This window comes from Gopherus evgoodei, chromosome 1, assembly GCF_007399415.2.
Source record: "Gopherus evgoodei ecotype Sinaloan lineage chromosome 1, rGopEvg1_v1.p, whole genome shotgun sequence".
Lineage (NCBI taxonomy): Eukaryota > Metazoa > Chordata > Testudines > Testudinidae > Gopherus > Gopherus evgoodei.
Window position 1 is genome coordinate 159,314,073 of NC_044322.1, and position 19,109 is coordinate 159,333,181.

Genomic DNA, 19,109 nt, shown 5'->3' on the forward strand with positions numbered 1-19,109 from the left:
CCTTGCTCTGGGGGTGGGGGCAAATGGGGGTCTCACATAATCCCTTGCAGGAAAGAGATTGGGAGTGAATGAGGAGCATGGAGGGAAAGGGAGCAAACATATCCCCTGCCATGGGGACAATAAGGCAGGAAATCTGTTAGCGGAGCACGTGGAGTGTTCACAGCCTCTAGAATGGGGGGAAACAATATGGCAGCCTGGTGGAGGTGGGTGTGGGGGAGTTGCAGGGACTCCCAGTTAGAGGAGGATGGGAGGGTGGCACACAGGGAGCTTGGGGTGGGGGTGGGGAATGAAGGGATGTCAGGAGCCCCTGGAATGGGCAATGCGCTTGGCCTACAGAAGCTACCAGCTATGCGACTCCTGAGTTCATTATTCTCCAGCGCTGGATGCATTTCAGTAGTGTTGTTGTACATTCATAGCTATCGAATCATTTCTGTATGCTTGTGGATGGAAAACCATATACAAATATACACTATATTTGCTGTGCTTAGCAGGCTATCAGTCTAATGGTCTTTTCAGTACTCTCGTCAAAGTTTAAAGCGGGGTGGGGAAGGGTAGGATTGCACCACAATCTGGAACAGACTTCACAAATCTACAGATCACCGAGAGAGAGAGAGACTCAACTGAAATCATTAGCAAGATAAAAATCTTTTTGACCACTCCCAGCCATGCATTTTGTGTTACAAAGGCTTTCTCTACCTGTTTATATTGCATCAAGGCTGACTGAGCCATTGCATATAAATAGATGACTTTGCAGCTGAACTGGTATGGTTATGCTGGGAGAAAAATCAAAAGGCTGATCATCATTCCTGGGCCAAACCATCTGTCACATTTGGCATCAAGACTATCCAGGTAATTAAAACTTTAATATTTTAGAGCACAAGCACGTATTTGATTTAAAAAAGGATGCCTTCTATTATTCTGAAATATAAATTACAAGCAGTTAATTCAATTAGAGCAACCATTTCCCAGGAGTGTGTGGTAGCTGGGGAATGGCTCTGGAGATCAGATCAGGAGACATGGGGTATTTTAAAGAAAACTGGACTGAAATGAGCAGAAAATTCATCCCTACGTAACTATTAAGTAACAAATTTCTTGAATGTTGTATCTTTAGGGAAAATTGGTCTTGTCAACCAAACCCAATTTTATTTTTTGATAAGATGACAAAGGGGATGGCCTTGATATAATATGCTTAGATTTTTTTGAGTTAGTACTGCACAGCATTCTGATTAAAAGTTTAGCAATAGACAATGGTAATAAAGCACATGTTAAAAGGATTAAGAACAGGCTAGCTGACAGATCTCAAAAAGTCGTTTTCAATGGGAAATCACCATCTAATGGAAGTGTTTTCTAAGGATCAGTTCTTAAGTCTGGTACCATTTTTATCAGTGATCTGGGAGCAAATGTAAAATCACTGCAGAGAAAATTCGTGGATGAATCAAAGATTGGCTGAATGGTAAATAATGATGAGGACAAGGAAGCAATATTGTCACTGGTAAGCATTCAAAAATTGGAAGATTGGCTTAACAATAATGAAAACATTTTAAAAGAATTCCTTTTGAGTTCTTGTTATTTGCCTTTTGGTTTCAGAGCCTTTAAAGGTGCATTTTGGTAATGTTTTCAAGCTTCTCTCTGCAACCATGAAGCCTAGAGAATTTCATTTAACAAAAATAAACTGAGATTCTTGTGCATTGACATAACTCCAGGAGCTGGGGCTTTAAGAAACACACCAAATATCAAAAGACTCATGCTAAATCAGGAGAGTGGTTGGTAAGCTGGGCCTATTCAGCCAAAAGGCCTTTAATACAGCCAAATGCAGGCCATACCTACAGAATGAGGGACACTATCCTGGCAAGCAGTCACTCTGAAAAGGATTTAGGGTTTGGCTACACTTGCAGCTGTACAGCGCTGGGAGTTACAGCTGTCTTCGTACAGCTGTGTAGGGAAAGCGCTGCAGTGTGGCCACATTTGCATCGCTGTTGGGAGTGGCTGAACAGGCATTCTGGGATACCTCCAAATACCTCTGGAGGCCAATTACAGCTCTTTTGGTGGCCACACTGGCGGAGCAGCGCTGCATCACCAGCGCTGCAATCGTTATACCCCAGGCAGAGCAGGAGTACAGCCAGTGCTGCAGCCAGGGAGATACAGCGCAATATGTGCCTTGCAGGTGTGGACGGTGAGTAAGTTGCAGCGCTGTAAAGCCACCACCAGCGTTGCAACTCTCCAGTGTAGCCAAGCCCTGAGTGTCAGAAAGACAAACAACTGAACATGAACATCCAGTGTGATGCTGTGGCTAAAAGGGGTAATGCAATACAAACACTGGCAGAGTGTGTAAGAGCAGAGAGGTGATTTGACCTCTGTATATGGCCTTGGCTGCTAGAATATTGTGTATAGTTCTGGTGTCTATATTTTAAAAAGGATGGTGAAAACTTGGAGAGGAGAAGAGCCACAACATTATTTGAGAGCTGGAAAACATGCCTTACAGCAGGAGACTCAGAACTCAGTATGTTTAGTTTATCGTAAAGAAGATCAGGAGGTGACTTGATTACAGCGTATAAGTACTTTCACAGAGAGAAAATGTTAGGTACTACAGGGCTCTTTAATTCTAGTAGATAAAGGCAGAACAAGGACCCATGGCTGGAAGCTGAAGCCAGACCAAAAAATTGTGCCTTTCTAATCGGAATAACAGTGATGGTCATCAACCATTGAAACAAACAGAGCCAGCGTTAGGCATAAGCAGATTAAGCAATATCTTATGGGTCTGAAAGCTCAAGAGGGCCCCCTATTTGCTTTTTGTTACAAGAATTTGCCTGCTTTAGTATCAGGGAGGGGAGAGGGGAGGATATTCCTGTTTATGGACCCCAATGGGCTAGCACCGGCTCTGGGAACAAATTTCAGATCAAGACTGGATGCCTTTCTAGAAGATCTGCTTTAGCCAAAACAGAGTGATTGGGCTCAATACCGGGATAACTAGATGAAATTATATGGCCTGTGCCATACCTAGGGTCAGAGTAGGTGATCTAACGGTCCCGCCTGGTCTGAAAAAATCTACGAGTCTTGTAAATTGACACTTTATTGAAGCAGGCAGTGGCATGCAAATTAAAAATGACCAAACCAGCTTTTATAAATAGACTTAAAAGTTTAATATTTAGCTATTCTCATCCTTAAAGCACTTTGTGAATTACATCACTCCTCTGAAGTAGGAAAGTAAATTTTATCTCCATTTTATAAATGGGGAAACTGAGGCAGGGGGATTAAATAATTTGCCCAAGGTTAGCGTGTAAGTGGCAAAGCCAGCATTAGTTCTCACGGTCCCTGGCTCCCAGTACAATGATCAGTCCATTACAACATACTATCTCCGTTTGAGTCTACTTGAGGAGAAACCCAGAACTGGAACACTGGTCTTGCTGAGTAAACAAAGGAAGAACTAATTTCAGCTCTCTGGGGCAGGGGTTTTTGTTTTGAGTTGTGTTTTGTACAGCAGTTAGCATGGTTGGCCTGGGGACCTGAGGTGCTAGTGCTACACCGATTATAACAGTACAGTTGGCCAGTGAATAACTATTTCACGGGAGTGTGACCATTTGATTTCAGTAGCACAGTTTCACACAGAATGCTCACATTTACAATTGTATAATTGACTCAAGTGCCTGAACCAGCCATTTCTACTATTTCTCTTTGCTTCTCTCTCTCCCTCTCTTTTTTTTTAAATAGAAAACATGAAGCCTGAACACGTGCTTTGCCTGTTGCTGAGCTGCTTTCCGCTACCCAAAGTTGCCTGTAAACCCTTGAAAGCAGACTGCACTCTTGTCAAATGTAGCCCATGCCCTGAGCAACACACAGCGGTGACTTCGGAGAATAACTGCTGTGCTACATGTGCCCCTCCATGTTCCTGTCCAGATTACCAGCAATTTGAATGCGCCATGCAAGGCTATGAGGATGGAAACGTCCCCGTGGGGAAGTCTTTCCACATAGACTTTGCCACTCAACTCTGCACCTGTGTTTCTACAGGGAATATCTCCTGCACTTCAGTTTGCCCCACGGTTTCACCTACGTGCAAGGAGACCGGAAGCCCTCCTGATGGCTGTCCCCAGTGTGTATGTCCCATTGCCAATGACAGAATCGTAATTGCTGGTAGCACCATCCCCAGGGACAGTGAGATTTGTGTATGTCCCCCTGACGGAGGCAAACTATTCTGCACCTCAACCACCCCTCAGTCCACTACAATCTACCAATGAATAGACTCTGTTCTCCAAGTAAGCTAAGTATTGCAGGAGGGCAAAGCGTTTTGTTATTAGACTATAAGAGAACTCCCATTGTATCTTTGGGCATCCTGATAGAAAATCCTATAGAATGTATAAGAAAATAATTATCTTGCTATTGGTGTTTCAAACTCTCCTATAAAATGAAATAGTGAAGTATAGTCACCCCACCTTGCCACTCAAAGCGGCAGGAGCTGCCGAGCTGCCCAGAGCGCTGGGGCTCTGCGAGGGAGAAGACTGGAGAGGGGCCGGGGGCAGCCTCCCCAGCTGGGAGCTCAGGCAGGCAGAACAGGATGGTCATGTGGGCCAGATGTGGCCCGCAGACCGGAGTTTGCCCATCTGCCTGCCCCTTTAATAACCGGTTTTACACCGGCTTCTAAATTTAACAACTGGTTCTTGCGAACTGGCTCACACTGATCTTGGTGAAGCATCCATGGTGATCCTCCAGTGCTTACCTAACCGTAGAAAAGTAGCCCTTTCTTTTGAAGTACTCTGTGGCAAGGGCACTGGTGCCAAATAGGCATATGCATGCCCTCTCTTGCTCCATTGCAGTTTGGGAACCCCATTGCTGCAAATCCATCCACTATGTCCTGCACACTACCCAGAATCACAGTCCTGTTTAGTCCTGCCCACTTGCATGGTAGTGGCACCTACTGTGGTTTTTGCAAGTCTAACATGATTGCTCATGGACTGGTACCAGTCTCGTGGTGTTGCAAGCTTTCATAGTGTAATCATTACTCACTTCTCCATTGTCAGTACAGCTCTCATTTTGGTGCCCCAGTGCAGAAGTAAGCTCAGCATGCAGATCCAGCAGTGTGACCTTGCACACCCAGACGTTATGCAGCCACAGCTCATTCCCCAAACCTACATTACAATGAAATTGCACTAGTCAGTGCTAATTTCTCAGGCCCAGAAGCAGCGTTCCATCGTCTGCAGCTGCTCTCTGAATGCCACCAACAACCTTATTGTTTTTTGCTATGTTCCTTGGTGAACTGTCCTCAAAGAAATCATTATGTCCTCTGTTGTTATGGGTCTGCAAATACAGGAGACTCATGGGGCCTGTATTTGTAAAATCCGTGAGAACAATGCAAAGCTCTATGAGCTCCATGCTTCTTGTCAGAGACAGCAGACACAAAAGAGTGCTGCATGGGTTTGTGGGATTTTTCAAAAAGCATGAAAGTTATGGGACAGGGATGGCATTATGGGATGGAGAAAGTTGCATGCTGGGAACTTGAGCCCTACCTCCGAGAGATCCCTTGGAGAGTCATTTCCGTCTCACAACACATGGTGAAAATTTCCCCAAAAGCTTTATGCCAGAGAGTGGCATGTGGCACACTGGGATACCTACCCACAGTGCATTGCGCTTTGCATTGACCCAAGCACTCCTGGTGAGTACACCCAGTACCAGTGGAAGCAGCCAAGTTATAGACAAACTTTGGAAGCTGTATGTATGCCAACGCATCTTGCATTGACTAGTGTAGACACGGTGTAATAATGCCTGACCGGAAACTGATTCACTGAGGCAAAATTAAATCACAGCAACTGATGTGTGCATTTTAAAACATTCTTGCAACTATCCCTTACGCCTGTGGGGGAAAAACAACATTAGAATTAGTGCCAGATTGTGAACTTTGTACATGGAATGCCCATTAATGCCATGGGGCTGGGGGGAGGGGGGTGTCATATGTGCAACTTGAGGGCACTTTATGCCCTTTCTCGAGAAATGTAAATTGCTCAGGTATTTTGCTCTATTTTTCTTAATTGGACGGTTTGTGTCTAATCTCTCTTTAACCAGCTGTTCTATTTTTGGATGCTAGATGTGAGCTTTCTCTCTCTCCCAGCATGACAGTAATTCCCATTTGTTTAGCACTGATGACTTTGAGCCTGTGGGGCCTTCACAAACGATCAGCATGATGTTTGTTTAATACCCAAGGTATTGAGTTTAAACTCGGTCTGAAGCAAAAGTGTTTGTTTTGCTGCACAGTGATTAAATATTGAATTTCAGTCTCTAGGAGCTAAACCCAGTTACAGAGCTTGGAAGAATCTTGTTTGATTCCACAAGTCGCAGTGGCCAGAGACGAGGAAAGAAAGGGAGCAAGGAACAGAAGGGTTGGAAGAACTTAACCAGGCAGAAATGAGAGCAAGCTGCCAGATATGGCTGTGCATTAATCTAAATGGGGGTGGGGACTGGTCTACATTATAAACTGTAGTATTCAAACTCAATTGCGAAGAGTTAGCTGGCACGCTGCTTACCATGCCTGAGTGGCTAGTGCAGATCATGGCAAATCATTCTTACCATGGTTTCAGCTAATTTGATCATCATCACAAGCTGACATGATTTGCATGGCTCTGACTGGTTTTTTGTGGACACTATTATGTCAGCTAACTTGACACTTCACAATGATGTTTGAATGCAACCATAGGTGCCTACTTTCCAAAGTACTCCAGGCCCTGCCCCCACTCCACCCCTTCCCGCTCCACCCTCTTCCCGCCCAGTTCCGCCTCCTCTCCTGAATGTACTATATCCACCCTCTTCCCCTCAGAGCCTCCCACATGCTGCAAAACAGAGATGGGAGGTGTGGGAAGGGGAGGCGCTGATTGGTGGGGCCTGCTGGCAGGCAGGAGCCGCGGGGGGAGAGGGGGGAAGAGAGGGGCTTCCGGTGGGTGCTCAGCACCTATTTTTCCATGGAGCTGGTGCCAATGAATGCAACACAGTTTTGAACTGTAGACAAGCTCGAATGCTTTAGGAAACCTCCCTCTCTTTCCCACAGACACTGAGATTACTGGGCAATAATGTTAGGTCCAATCCTGCAAAATGCAGAACACATCCTCAATTCTTACTGAAGTCCCAGGGAGAAGTACTCCAGGAGCAGACCCTAAGTCAGATTTGCTGCATCTTGGGACCTGAGCTCCTACAACCTCCAGTGACTTCCGTGTTCTTTAGTAACAGTTTAAAAGAAGTCTTATCTGAAAAACAAAACTATTTTAGTCTTCAAACACCAGAGAACAGCAAACATTTAGAGTAATACAGGGGAATCCAACAGTGCACATTTTCACAGTATCAATAAGATATTGTGAGCTCTCTGAGTTTGGACGTGGGAATGAAAAGCAAGTTGTAGCTGGAAATTTTTGGAGCCTGCTATTTGATTTCATTGCAAGTCCCAGGAAATCTTTTGGCCCTCTCCAGATTGTTCTAAACTAAGTTTCAGAGTTACATTAAGTGACAGTCCTGTCTGAATCGCAAAATTTGTATCTGGAATCTCATCTGACTCCAACCTTTCCTAGCCCCAGCCCCACCTCCAAAATGAAATGTGGGACCATGAATCACATGGTAGGTCTTCTGGAGGAAAATGAGCACAAGGGAATCCTTGTAAAGCCAGACACGTCCAACAATTTCATTTTTAGAATTTTGCCTTCACCAGGTTGGATTCACAGAAACATGCAATAAAACTAAAGGAATGGAAACCACATGAAGTAGAAATACAAAAGGAATACAAACTTGGGCATACTGAAGTCAGCAATTTTTGCACTGCTTAATCTACGCCCCCCTCCCTCCCCCCACACCACCTTTTTTAAAGCAGTAAGTATTGAGCAGTTCAAACTTAAGAAAGAACCAAGCAAGTAACACTTAATGAGGTTTGGAATTGTTGCTGACACAGAAGTGCCAGAGGCAAGCAACAGTGGTTCATTGCCCAGAGTGCGTAGCGCTAATAAACACACCAGGGTGGAGAAGCAAGCAAAGTTTATTTGAGATCTCAAAGCAGTGCAGGGAGGCTGATGCGTCAAATCAAGCACAGCTAAAACAAGCAGTCTGTTCCTTTATATCCCATGAGAACTCTTCTTGCTGACTAACAATCCCCCGTTTCCTCTCCCTCTTCTGTCTGGCTGCAGCATTCTCTTCTCACACACTCCTTTGTCTTCCCCCTTCCTCTCCCCCTTTCTGCTACAGAGACATGTACGCTGTATCTAACAGCGGCCTTGAAACTTGCTTCAATTTAGCTCCAGTGTGTTACAGCAGGGAACTGGCTGTTACAATCAGAAAACTAACTGCTGACATTACCTTTTACAGCTCTTAACATATTAGGTTACACTAGGTTACACAAAGTGTTTAACATGGAGGAACATTGGTTAATTGAGGCCTACAACAGGAGGGCTTCATTGACACTTGTGGTCTACCACCCTCCCGAGTTACCTAGGGTTATGCCTAGTGACACCAACAGAATGAATACCTCTTTCAGTTTTCTGATGTTGACAGTGTAGGCCACTGACGTGGCAGTTTAATCCAGGAACTGGACTTGTAAGGTTTCCTCCATGAATAAGGCAAAGAGACTTTGCTTCTTATCAGTGTAAGCTGAGGTGTGAAGCTCCTACATGCCTAGTGGTGTTCTGAGGAATGGGCTCCTCTCATGCAGAGCAGACAATGAGAATGCACTTCCAGCTCTATGAACATGAAGGGGGGGTGACACACACTGTTCAAAATCCATACCTTCTTATCCAGGTGTTTGGATAAGCCTGGTCACTACTCAAAAGAGTTCTAAGGACTCTGGTTCAGGTAAAAAACTAAGTGTGCAACAGTGCAAGCTCCTAACATTTACTAATTATACTGACATTTAACAATTCTAGTGGAGTTCTGAATTAAAAAGACACCTTTCTAGACCCGGAGAGAATGTCCTTACACCTGCAGCTAAAAGGACTGAGGCTTTTGGAACTGCATTCCTTTTATATAAGCTATACTCCAAATTTTCAAGGCTGCAAGAGCGTACGCATGAAGCCCACCCCATAAGCCTTGCTCTCTAGAGGGTTCCTGCAATGGAGGTTCATCCCAGTAGTACAAATATGGAGAGGAAACTTGTGCTAAAGAGTGCTTTCCTTCGCGCTTGAATTAAGAGCTTACTCTCATCTTTGTAAACCAGTGTGACACAGAGGCTCATTGTTGGTTTACTACACTGTGCCAGCAACTCTTGTCAGGCCTGACATACTCACACTTAAAATACTGTTGTCATAATCTGTATCTAAAAGGTATCATGTAAGGGATCATATACTGGTAACGTGCTGGTCCTGAAAATCATTGTGTGATGTATGTATGGTAAACCCAGAAAGGATTTTATGGCTGTGTGCTGCAAACATGTTCATTCTTACAATGTTTTTGGCAAACAAGGCTTAAGAAAGCCATGTCTGTTCCAGACAAAGGACTATGGTTCCACCTCCTTGAATGCATCTCCAATGTAAATTAGGCAGAGTGTGACCAAAGACAAAGAAAAGCACATTCACATGCAAGGCAAACAAAGCCATCTGGAGAGCAAGTGGAGAAAGATGAATACTTAACAGTCTTGATGTGGGGGAAGGGATGAGGGGGATATGGAGATTGCATCCTCAGGGAGGCCTTCTGCCTCTTGAATCACAGTCAGTGAACTTTGGGAAGACAGCATGGTGTCTACACCCCAACAGGAGAGAAAAATGTGGTTTGGGCTTACTTTTCAAAGTATACATTGCAAAGATTTAGTGGACTATAGAAGACAGGTGAAGAACCTCAAGTGATAAGCTATTGAATCAAACTGATTATACAGAATATTACTGTATGATAGAAGTGTACTGAGTAAGGTCTTTATGACTCACCGGTGTGTCAGAGGCTTTAATCCATTGTGAAATGTATGTATTGACACTATATGCAGACTTATAGGCACTCACTGATATTATGCTTTAAAATCCAACTAAACACAGGTTCTCCCCCAGACAGGAGGGAAAGTAGCTATCTCCAGTGTAAATTAAGCATTATGGAATCAAAACAATGGCATCTTCCATTTACATACCTATCAGCAGAGGGCTTGAAGTCAACAAGAAGGGAAGAACAGCAGGGAGCCTTCCTGCCTCTTGTAACAGGGTCAATGAACTTTGGGAGACATAAGCAAAAATGGAGTGCCATTTTGGTACCAATTAATTGGGGGATTAAAGGGACCATAGCTCTTGAAAATCACAAAATGTTGGATCCTTCAAGCAAAGGGGTTGAAGGCTCTGCGAATTGAGTTTCGGTGTGAAAACTGCTTAGGCAAAGATTGTAACTTATTGAAATTAAGTTTTTTATGTCATAGAAGCATATTTTTCTTTTGTTTGTAACCCTTTCTATCTTTACTCCTTATACTTGATCCTTAAACCTAGGAATTTTTGTTTAATAAACTTGTTTTACCTTTACTATACAACAATTCAGTCTGCAGATAGAAAGGAAGGGTGTGTGAACCCCAGTTAAGCTAACAGGCTGCAGTGTACTGCCTCTTTCAAGGAGCAACAAACATAACTGCACGGAGACATCTCCGGGGAACTCAGGAGTTGGGATTCATTGTTTTATTACTGGTCAGTCAAGGTTTGGACTGAGTCCTGAAGAGTTTCCTGGCAAGAAAGACAAGCTGGTGTGTCAGGGATTTGTTACACAGTTTAGCAGTAGCAAAACTTTCACTTGCTAACACAGTAACTCGCAATTCTGGGAACCGCAGCAGATGGTCACAACCAATCAGTGGACTAGAGCACAAAACAAAAACACTTTATCAGATCTGATTCCATCCAGCAGATGTCAACACAGGAACCAGAAAACATTAAATGTACACACTAACCCAGCTAAGGCAGCACAAACCAAAGTGTCTGGAGGTCCATTCAAAACTTAAGCCAGGAGCCAATCAATAACAATCTGTGGCTGTATAAAAATATTACAGGTGTTTACAGAGTGCATATCTCTGGCACAGGAAATAGAACTTGTAATTTCAGCTCAAGCACCTCCACCACTAGTTCTTTTGCATTTGAGCTGAAGGTGAAAGTCCCTTAGATCACAGTGGCACTAAGGCTTTTATCCTTCTTTTAGATCAAACATTAGGGGTATGTATACACTACGGGATTATTCCAATTTTACAGAAACCAGTTTTTTTAAACGGATTGTATAAAGTTGAGTGCACGCGGCCACACTAAGCACATTAATTCGGCGGTGTGCGTCCATGTGCCGAGGCTAGCATTGATTTCCGGAGCATTGCACTGTGGGTAGCTATCCCATAGTTTCCGCAGTCTCCCCTACCCATTGCAATTCTGGGTTGAGATCCGAATGCATGATGGGGCCAAAAGTGTCACGGGTGATTCTGGGTAAATGTCGTCACTCAATCCTTCCTCCGTGAAAGCAACGGCAGACAATCATTTCACACCCTTTTCCCCTGGATTGCCCTGGCAGACGCCATAGCACGGCAACCATGGAGCCTGTTTAGCCTTTTGTCACTGTCACCATATGTGTACTGGATGCTGCTGACAGACAGTACTGCAGTGTTACACAGCACCATTCGTCTTTGCAGGGTAGCAGAGACAGTTACCAGCCCTATATCACTGTCTGCAATTGGAAATTGGCAATGACGGTTATCAATCCTTTTGTACCATCTGCTGCTGTCATGGGTGCACCTGACTGGCCTTGCTGCGGTCTGCCGGGGGTGCATGGACAAAAATAGGAATGACTCCCTGGGTCATTCCCTTCTTTATGTTTTATCAAAAAATAGAGTCAGTCCTGCCTACAATATGGGGCAAGTGTATTAGAGAACCAAAGAGCACAGCCGCTCCGCGTCAAAGCCCCAGAGATCCCGCAGAAATGATGATGCCATTCTAGGGGGTGCCCTTGCAACAACTCCACCCATTGCTTCCCTCCTTCCCCAACCCTCCTGGGCTACCATGGCAATGTCCCCCCCATTTGTGTGATGAAGTAATAAAGAATGCAGGAATAAGACACACTGACTTTTTAGTGAGATAACATGAGGAGGAGGCAGCCTCCTGCTGCTAGGATAGTCCAGGCAGTACAGATTCTTCATTAGACATGAAAGGGGTGGGGATGAAAAGCTCAGCCCCCAGTTGCTATGAGGAGGATGGTTTTCAATCTTTTTGTACCGGCTGCCGGGAATGACCAGGAGTCATTCCCATTTTTGCCCAGGTGCCTTCGGCTGAACTCACCGAGGCCAGCTAGGAGCCCTCACGGGATGATGATGGTTTCCAAGCCTTTTGTACTGTCTACCATCAGGAACGGAAGGGGAGCGGATGCTGCTGTTCAGCGCTGCAGCACTGCGTCTACCAGCAGCATGCAGTAGACATACGGTGACATTGAAAAAAAGCAAGAAACTATTTGTTTCCCTTTTCTTTCATGGGGGGTAAATTGACGATATATACCCTGAACCACCCGGGACAATGTTTTTGACCCTTCAGGCATTGGGAGCTCAGCCAAGAATGCAAATGCTTTTGGGAGACTGCAGGAACTGTGGGATAGCTGGAGTCCTCAGTCTCCCCTCCCTCTCTCCATTAGTGTCCATTTGATTCTTTGGCTTTCCGTTACGCTTGTCATGCAGCACTGTGTTGAGTCCCTGCTGTGGCCTCTGTCTGGAGATTTTTTCAAATGCTTTGGCATTTTGACTTCTTGAATGGAGCTCTAATAGAACAGATTTGTCTCCTCATAAAGCGATCAGATCCGGTATCTCCCATACAGTTCATGCTGATCAGGGCTCCACGCTGGGAAAACAGGAAATGAAATTCAAAAGTTCGCGGGGCTTTCCTGTCTACCTGGCCAGTGCATCTGACTCCAGATTGCTGGCCAGAGCAGTCACAATGGTACACTGTGGGATAGCTCCCGGAGGCCAATACTGTTGAATTGCAGCCACACTAACACTAATTCGAAATGGCAATACTGATTTCAGCGCTACTCCTCTCGTCGGGGAGGAGTACAGATATTGATATTAAGAGCCCTTTATATCGAAATAAAGGGCTTCGTTGTGTGGACGGATGCAGAGTTAATTCGGTTTAATGCTGCTAAATTCGATATAAACCCGTAGTGTAAACCAAGTCTAGAGGAGGAAGTCACCCCCGAAACACAGACCTGATCCATTCCAGAGAGAGAACTGTGATGCACACACAATCCATTACAATACTCAAACTTTGCAAGACCTCCTTTGTTAGCATTTAACACTGAAGCAGCAGAACCATCACCACATTACAAGTCTTAATTACCTGCTGTGCAGGTATTTACAATTATACAAATGGAACTAATATTCCGTGCATTCTTTCAAGTTTGAATATATTAGCCAATGAATTTAGTTGTCTTTCTTGTTTGCAGATTATTTGAGGAAATCAGGATCAGGTTGCAAATACATTATCTACAGGTGTACAATGAATATGTTGTGCAAACAAATTTAAGACAATGAGGTATATGAGAACTGTTCATTTTTGACTATTCACTATTTGTTGTGAGATTGGTCATGTCACATGGTATTGTTTCTGCCCTTTGATTGTATAATAAACTTTTTAAATAGAAAGAACTGACAAATAGCAAATAAACAATAATCTTGTTTTGTACAAATACCAATACTTGTATGAGTACAAGAAACAGCCACTCTCTTTTGATCTGTGTATATATTTCACAGTATTAGAATGAAATAGTCAGTTCATGTTACTCCTTCTTAGATCAACTACATTAACATATTAAAGGAGAAAAAACTCTGTATAAAAAAAGATTTTGTGATAAAGTTTAAATTAAATTGTTGCCAGAATGTATTCACATAATTGAAAGAGAGGGGGAGAAAAAAATAAAAAAAGACATATCCTAAACATGCCTGATTCACAACTTCATGCGGGAAGGAATGTATTTTAGTTCTAGTGGTGCTGTCCTGTTTCGTTTATTGTTGTCTGTATTTAGAATACAGTATTGCTTGTGTTTGTGTATAAATTTACTTTGAGGCTCAGATTTTCAACCGTGATTGCACAAAGCTGTGCAGACACTTCTGTAGGTACTCATTTTGCATATGCACTAAGGTCATTTTGCAGCACATACAAGTATGTCTATATGCAAGTCAGGATTTACATGTGATCATTAGTTTGCACACCTGCAAAACTGCACATGTATGTGTGCACACACACACCCTCTGCCCTGAAAATATACTGAAAATGTTGCAAAATATTTAATGAAAACACAAAAACATTTTTTCTACTTTTAAAAATAAATTGATTTTTTATATATTACAAATCAAATTTTGGCTTTTGCTTGAGCTGTGTGATAATTCTGCCAAGCATTCTCAGGTATTATTTTCTGTAGCCATATATAGAATTGATGGGGTTTTCTTCACCAGAGTGCAACAATATTAAGGTATGTCAAGTTTTGAACCTATACTACTTGTCACTCTCCTTTTAACATGAACCCCCTAAATTCCTGTTACATAAAACTATGAAACATTAAAGTGAACTACTAAGGAGTGGAAACTTATCGTGTGTTCTTTCAGCATGTCAATGGACAAATCAAAGCTACCTGCAAAACCAGTTACTTACGAACAGTAAATGTTGTTCTTTGAAATGTGTTGTGCACATATACATTCCACTGCAGGTGTATGTGTTCCCAATACACTCAAGTCAGAGACTTTTGCCAGCAGTACCAGAAGGTGGTGCATGTGCTCCTGCTCTCCTGATGCTCTCAGGCAAGGACATAAAAGAGGTGTGTCTTCCGCCTCCCTCTCTGTTTCTTCCCACTGCTGTATGTAATGTCTGAAGTAGTGGGGAAGGTGGGAGGGTCATGGAATGTGTACATCCACAACATCTCAAAAAAACCACAAGATTTCCAGGCAGCTTATCTAAATTAGCTTCTCTCTCCAAAGGTCTGGCATCTTTGGGCCATATTTTTCTACCTGAACACCTGTTAAACCTTTACATGAATATACTTATAGCTGTGACTGCTGTCAGTCTTTTCCAGATATTATATTCTCTGATGAAAGGACCTGATCCTGAGATGTGCTCTGCATCCACAACTTCTATTCAGGTGAACACATCTGAAGATCAGAACTATAGTATTATAGTCCATTTGATTAAGATTTTCAAAGCTGACTAGGCAATTTAGCTATAACACACCCACTGAAATTAATAGAAGTGATGCAGATAAATCCCCTTGTCATCTTTGAAAATCTTTTTTCCTTAATATTTGGAAGAAAACATGCACACTGTTTTATGTCAAAAATGCTTAAAACAGATTAATCTAAGTATAAAAGATCTCCAAGACACCATACCTGCTCCAGACCGTTGGCTGAATTAGTTGACAGAGATGTATTGATACATGTTTACCCACACACAAATTAATAGAGGTCAAGGACTGCAAGACCAGCGAAGGTTTGTAACAGAATTGTATTCCACATTAGAAGTATATATATTATATAAACATCAAAACAAAATGCAGCATCCGGTTGATTTTTTCCCTATGATTAAATGCTGTTCATTTTCTTTTGCAGATTAAGTACTATATGCAAGAAATACCCAATTTCACCAGGGACCATCAGTATAATCTGCACACCTTTCACGAGTAAAAAACTCCATAAAGCAGAAAGACATTTGGATCGAGACAAAAATCTCCTCTCATCTCCAATGTGACGTTTTTATTTTAATACTAATGTCACACAAAATCTACTTTCAGCAGCATTCAGGGTCTGCCAGAAACTAACTCAAACCAATATATAGAGAAAGAAGGCTGGAAAGTATTCTAATATCCTGTGTCTTGTGTGAATAGCCCAGCTGAAGTCAAGGGAACAATAGGCTTGAATCAAAGTCCATTTAATTCAATGGGAGATTTTTTTAGTGAGTTCAGTAGGCTTTGGATCATGCTTCATTTGCGTTATTAATCTTTTAAGAAGTAAAGTTGGGATCTGGCCTATTGTCCCAGCTCTAGATTTTGCAGGGGTTTCCCAACAGTAGGCAATTTAACAGCCGACAGGCCGGATCCTGAATGGCTTGCACACTTAAAACTCCCACTGACTTCAGTAGGATTTTGAGTATGCCAGGAATGCAGTACTGAGCACTTGCATTGTCCCGCAATATTCTTGGCATTATTAAATGGGGGATGGACCAGGCATTTGGCAGAACTCTGATTTTATGACTTGTGTCAGTTCAAGTGAGAGGGTTATTTTAACCTTTTAGTTTGCATGTTTCCTTTTATTAAGTGTCGTTTTTTTGTAAAAATCTAACTTTATATTAAAAGGTGCATTTATAAAAACTGTTTACAAAAGGGTTAATAAAGGCTTATTATATACTTAATAAGTGGTTAATCAATTGTTTTGGTATCAAGAAAGAAATAGATTGCTTAGAGCCATTTCTATCACCTTCTAGTAAAGCCATTCATAAGTTTTTTGAGGGAAGGATGAGGATGTATGTCCATGATCTGTGGTTGAAAGATTTTTTTTCCAGATTTTTTTTTTTAATTTGTAGTCTTTATCTGATGTACACTGTTACCTGCCCTTCATTAGGGAAGGCTGGTGGAGTTAATTGATTTGTAATTATGCTGTGCTGCTAGGTGGTTATTATAAGTTTAATTATTGTCAGGACAGCTTTAAATCTGTGGTTTCAATGTCACATTAAAGACATAATAAAATACTGATGTGTCTAAGACCAACTGCTATAACATACTATTTATGTCTATAACATCTATTATAATCATTAACCCTTTATTAACCATTTATAAATGTATTCCTAGTATGAAGTGTAACCAACACAATCTCTCTCTCTCATGGACTCATACCAGAGTTGCAGAATAATCATAAAATCTTCGCTGTCCTTGAAAATATTTTTATGAACTTATAATTACATATCCGGCCAAGTAATGACTTTGGAGAAAATGCAACTGTAATCACATAAAAAGCTTATCTGCTTTTTAAAGTGAGGATTTCTGATCTAATAGAGCATGATAGTTCTAGAAATCCATTACAGTCTATCTGCCTTTGAAAAGACAAATTGGCACATAGAACTTGTACTGCATTGCACAGGAAAAATCCTTCTGAAAATGTTTTGAAAAAAGCAGGTTCTGTACATGCCTGGAAGCCACTTTTTGGAAGTTCAATGTCCATGCCATTTTAATTAATTTCAGAGCCACAAATCCATTACAGTCTATCTGCCTTTGAAAAGACAAATTGGCACATAGGACTTGTACTGCATTGCACAGGAAAAATCCTTCTGAAAATATTTTGAAAAAAGCAGGTTCTGTACATACCTGGAAGCCACTTTTTGGAAGTTCAATGTCCATGCCATTTTAATTAATTTCAGAGCCACAAAAACAAAGAACACATATCATAGACTAACTACCTGCTAAGTCTTTCATTCCTCAAAACGGCTTTTGCACTGCAAAATCACAGTCCCCCTCTCCCACCCAAAACATTAAGAACTAGTAAACCATTTTTTCTGCATTTGGGTAAATAAAACAAAACAGGCCAAAAAACTATCCCAGACAAAAATCTTGGGTAACTAGACTGATATGATATTTTCCAGCTACGTTACAGATTCCTGAAAATATGACTGATGTTGAACTAAATAATGCTAATATAATAAAAGCAATGTGAATGCTTCAAGTTTAAAGACAAGGCATGCTTTTTCCATTCACAGAGATTGTTCATGTAAAAATCCATCATCCATGAAGCATGTTCTGATTTTTATTTTTCTTTGCTTTGATAGATCAGTTGCTTCACAATATCCCTTTAAAGACAACTGTCCAAGAAAAGCTAAATTTACAGTGTTCACATTTTAAAGATTGTCAGTTTTATAGAACAAATGTTGCTAAAACAGTGGAAGATTGAGGGTTATTTCTGTCACTATCTGAAAACATGGGTATCTAATAACATTAGGTAAATATTTTGACAGTAGACTACAAGGTTAGTACGTTTGTAAAAAGGCGTGCTCTCTCACACAGTCAAAAAAAAAAAAAAAGGTGTGATTATTCAGTAGATCCTGCAGAACTACAGAGCAGAACAACATTTATATTTCCATGTTGCACAGGCAGCCAAATGACATGGTTAGGGTGATCTTTTAACAGCATACTTGTGCCATCTTTTATTCGATTTCATGTTGGATAATTAAGTAAAATTATTTTATAATGTGAAAAATAAAATACTTGAAAGACTTTAGCAAGCCTAGAAAATCATATTGGCTTGGCAAAGCCAACCTAGCTATTCAATCTACAATGAAACAACAACAAAGTTCAGTCGTCCTAAATGTTTCCAGGAGTACTCTTCAGCAATACATTTAACAATTCAGAAGTAATACCTGCTTAGGTTTTACTTTGTTCATTTGAATACTACAGCTAAACTTGCATTCTCATTGATTTTTCTTGGCTAGCTTTACTTTTGGGGGGAGATGATTACAATCTGAATGCATTATATTTACTATGGCAGAGGCGGAAACTGTTTAGAAATAGAAATATGTTTCACTAGTGTTAACATCTTAGATTTTCACAAGGGAATGAAGGTTATTTATATTTCCAACATGCTTTCTGAATTATATTTTGCCTAGTCAACTTTAAACCCAGCTGAATTTTTGGTGAATGTTTTGTCTCAATGATTATCAAAAATAAAAAGACCAAAAATACAACAATAGTGTACCTATAAATCCCACAGTTATGGCTGGAGGGGTGATTTAATCTTGCATAGACTGAATAATTATTCATTAATTGCTCCCAAGCAGGTTTGGTATCAAAAATTGAATCACTAGTAACTTAAATTAACTTAATTATAATCAAGTGCATCTGTTTTAGTTTTCCATAGTTTCCATGATTTCTTTTTAAATATTGCAGTTTTAGTTATTAGACGTCAGTTCCTGAAAAAATTTGGGCCCCATAGTTTGTTAAATAGTACCTTTGATTATTAAAACCGAAGTAATTTTATAAATATAGTTTACTTTTCACTATACTGTTTACTTTTTGCAGTTTTCTTGAGACTGACATTAAAAATGGATTACTCCATTTTCTTTTGTCACTAGTAACTTTCCAGTCAATTTCACATTCCAGGTACTTATGCACTGGATAAATGCTGCAACCACCAGCAAGAACACTTTCTT

General features: G+C 41.4%; 1 long non-coding RNA gene across 1 annotated transcript; it reads left to right on the top strand.

Moving 5' to 3' along the window:
- The first annotated feature begins 762 nt into the window (after positions 1–762).
- Positions 763–18,746, top strand: LOC115658278. Its single transcript, XR_004002227.1, has 3 exons — positions 763–849; positions 3,709–4,250; positions 15,527–18,746. It is a non-coding gene; the product is annotated as an uncharacterized LOC115658278 (long non-coding RNA).
- Positions 18,747–19,109: the final 363 nt, after the last annotated feature.